Genomic DNA, 3,894 nt, shown 5'->3' on the forward strand with positions numbered 1-3,894 from the left:
TATATATATATATATATATATATTATATATATGACAGGCTTCTTTCAGTTTCCGTCTACCAAATGCACTCACAAGGCTTTGGTCGGCCCAAGGCTATAGTAGAAGACACTTGCCCAAGGTGCCACGCAGTGGGACTGAACCCAGAACCATGTGGTTGGTAAGCAAGCTACTTACCACACAGCCACTCCTGCGCCTATAGGCTCAAAGCATGAAATTTTGTGGGAGGGAGCTAACTAATTATATTGATCCCAGTTCTCAATTGGTACTTATTTTATCAATACTGAAATGAGGAAAAGCAAAATTTGAACTTGGAACATAAGGCCAAAAGAAATGCTGCAAAGCACTTTATCTAGTGTGCTAACAATTCTGCTAGCTTGCTGCCTTAGCTTTAATAATAATAATAATAATAATAATGATAATTCTTTCTGCTTTACATACAAAGCTTGAAATTTTTAGGGAGAGGGTAGTTGATTACATCAACCCCAGTGCACAACTGGTACTTCATTGACCCTGAAAGGATGAAAGAAAGTCAGCAGAATTTGAATTCAAAATGTAAAGATGGACAAAATGCTACTAAGCATTTTACCTGGCATGCTAACAATTCTACCAGCTCACTACCTTTATAATAATAATAATAATGATGATGATAATGATAATAATAATAATGATGATGATGATAAAAAATAATAATTTGTTTTATTGAGTGAGTGAAGGCAATTACATATATCATCATTCAAGTGTATCCAATAGAGGTTTACAAAAACCTTATACAGTAGGACAGTTATACAGTTATGTATTGGATCATCTCATAAATAATGTGGGTTTTTTTCAATTGCATGAGCTAAAATTTAGAGGGGTACAGGATAAACTACCGGCATTGACTTGCTATAAAAGTAGGTAGTAATTTTATCTTGTGGCCTTATTCTTAGTGCAAGTTTTGAAGAGTGCAGTTCGATTTTAACAGTTATTTTTTCAAAGTTATAATGGAAGTGACAAAGGAGCATATTCTGCATATTTTGCTTTATGACTTCAATAAAGGCAACAATGCAACAGAAAGTGTGAGGAATATTAATGCAGTATATGGGGATCGAACACTAAGCATAAGTTAGTGTCAACAGTGGTTCCAGATATTCTGAGCCAGGAACTACAGCCTTAAAGACGAGCCTCATCCTGGAAGATCTGTAGAGCTCAACAAGCACATCCTGCAAGCCCTGGTGGAACAAAATCCTATCATAACTGTTGAGGAACTAGCAGAGAAGCTTGGATTTGGTCATTCAACCATTCATCAACAACTATGTGCCAAGTCAGCAAATTGGGTCAGTGGGTTCATCATAAACTTTCCGAGTCTAATCGTGTGCAAAGAATGAATGTGTGCTTTTCTTTGCTGTTACGTTTCATGAATGCACCTTTTTTGACAAGAAATGGGTTCTCTATAAAAATGTCAAGCACCAAAGACAGTGGGTAGGTTAAGGAGAAACACCAGCACCCCAGGCTAAAGAAGTTTTTTCACCCACATAAGGTGTTGTTATCTGTTTGGTGAGATATGAAAGGTTTAGTCCACTTTGAACTTTTAAACCTAAACCAAATGATTACAATGGAGATCTACTGCAAACAGCTTGTGCAACTGCTAGAAGAAAATTGACCATCTTTGATTTCAAGACAAAAGATATACTCTCATCAGGATAATGCTCAGCCACATACAGTAAGGGTGGCATTCCAAAGGCTGGAGCAGTTTGAATGGGAAATGATGCCCCACCCACCATATTCACTGGACATTGGCCCATCTGATTATCATTTATTCCACAGTCTTCAAAATCATTTGGATGGAAAAAATATGAATTCTGTAGATGAGGTCAGAACAGTACTGGAGGAATATTTTACAACATGGACAAGTGAATTTTGGAAAAGGGGCCCTGCAAGTCTACCAGATAGGTGGAAGAGCATTGAAGAAAATGAAGAAGAGTATATTTCAGATTAAAAAAGAACATTGTTTATCTTAATTTTGAAAAATAAAAGCTGTATAAAAAAGCCACATTATGGGATGACCCAATATATGTATATAAAAAAGAGCTGGGTGTTTCAGGGATATTATATAAAGAAAACACGTTAAAATTTTGTGTAAAATAAGGGCAGAAATTACTTTAAATAACTGTAAAAGGAATCAGCAAGAAATAGACAAGATACTGTTTCAAAAGTGTAGATTTAGCATTTCCCACCAACGCAAGCGTGAGAACAGCTTGGCTTACATAGGCACAAGGTCACAAAGGTGTTGTAGAGGAGCACAATCAGTTGGATCAACACTAAGAGGTATGCCATCTACATGTCTATTCTCAACCCTGGAGGGATGGAAGGTAAAGTTGACCTTGGCAGGATTTCAGCTCAAAAGATAAAGAGTTGTAACTAAATACTTGTAAGCCTATTGTCAGCTACTTTTACTTTTCTCTAACTCCACCACCCTCTGCAAATAGAAATAATGAGCCGAAACAAATGCTGTTGTTGTTCAGTTACTTGACCTACTAGAAATAGCAGTCAAATCTACCTCAAATAAAATGAAAGAACATTGGTTATGTAATGTTTGATATATTATGCTTAAAAATAAAGAAAAATGATGTCTGCTGGATCAGGGTTAACCTATATCCATGCAACAATAGCGATAACAATGATATTTTAAATTTTGGCCATCAATTTTAGGGCAGGAGACTAGTTGATTGCATTGACCTCCGTGCTCAGCAGGTATTATTTTATCAACTCTGAATAAAATGAAAGGCAAAGTTAACCTTGGTAGAATTTGAACTCAGAATGCAAAGAACTGGAAGAATTGTCACTCTGCATATTGTTTGCAGTTCTAACAGTTCTGTCAGCTCATTGCCTTAATAATAATAATAATAATAATAATAATAATAATAATCCTTTCTACTATAGGTGCAGGCACAAAGTCTGAAACTTTTGGAGAGGGGGCTAGATTATTTCATTGACCCCAGTGCTTGACTGGTACTTATTTAATTGACACTTAAGGTAGTGAAGTGACAGAAACATTAGCGCATATGACAAAATGCTTAGCAGCATTTCTTTTAGCTCTTTATCTCTTTATGTTCTAAGTTCACTTGCTACTGAAGTCAAGTTTGCCTTTCATCTTTTCAGGGTCAATAAAGTAAAGTACCAGTCAAGTACTGGGATCAATGTAATTGATGTACCTTCACCCACTAAAAATTGTTGGCCTTCTGCCAAAGTGTGAAACTATTATATAACTTCTTGTCTTCTTTTATAATTTCCATAAAACATAGCTAACACTAGTCTGTGTAAATATCTAATAAGTTGCACAAATTAGATGAGACATTACAAGAAAATTTTGGATAATAACCACTGTGTGAAATTAGCTTGTTTAATTAAAATAATCTCTCTTTCTCCTTCTCTCCAAAACTTGCCAGGATATTTTTAAAATGCCATTCAGTGAAAGAAGGCACTGGGTGATAAAGTTGAGAACCACTGCTCCAGACAAACCCAAACTTATTTCTAACTTTATTGAAGAATAATTCTCTCACAATAGCTACTGGCAAAGGTATTACTTTTAACAAAAGAAAGAAAAAGAAAATACCCTATAAGGAAGCCAAGTTGCTTGGCTACTAGAAATAGCAGCAAAATCTCACTCAAACTTCCTCCTTGTGTCAAAAATAAAACCAAAAAACAGGGGCTAGTACTCGGTATGTAAGTCTTTCTACTATAGGCAGAAGACCTGAAATTTTGGGAAAGTGGGCTAGTCAATTACATCAATCTCAGTGCTTGGCTGGCACTAATTTCATTGACTCCCTGTCCAAAGGATGAAAGGCATATTCCACTTTTGTGAAATTTGAATTTTTTTTTTTGTTTGTGTGTGTGTGTGTGTGTGTGTGTGTG

Source organism: Octopus bimaculoides, chromosome 4 (genome assembly GCF_001194135.2).
Source record: "Octopus bimaculoides isolate UCB-OBI-ISO-001 chromosome 4, ASM119413v2, whole genome shotgun sequence".
Taxonomy (NCBI): Eukaryota; Metazoa; Mollusca; class Cephalopoda; order Octopoda; family Octopodidae; genus Octopus; species Octopus bimaculoides.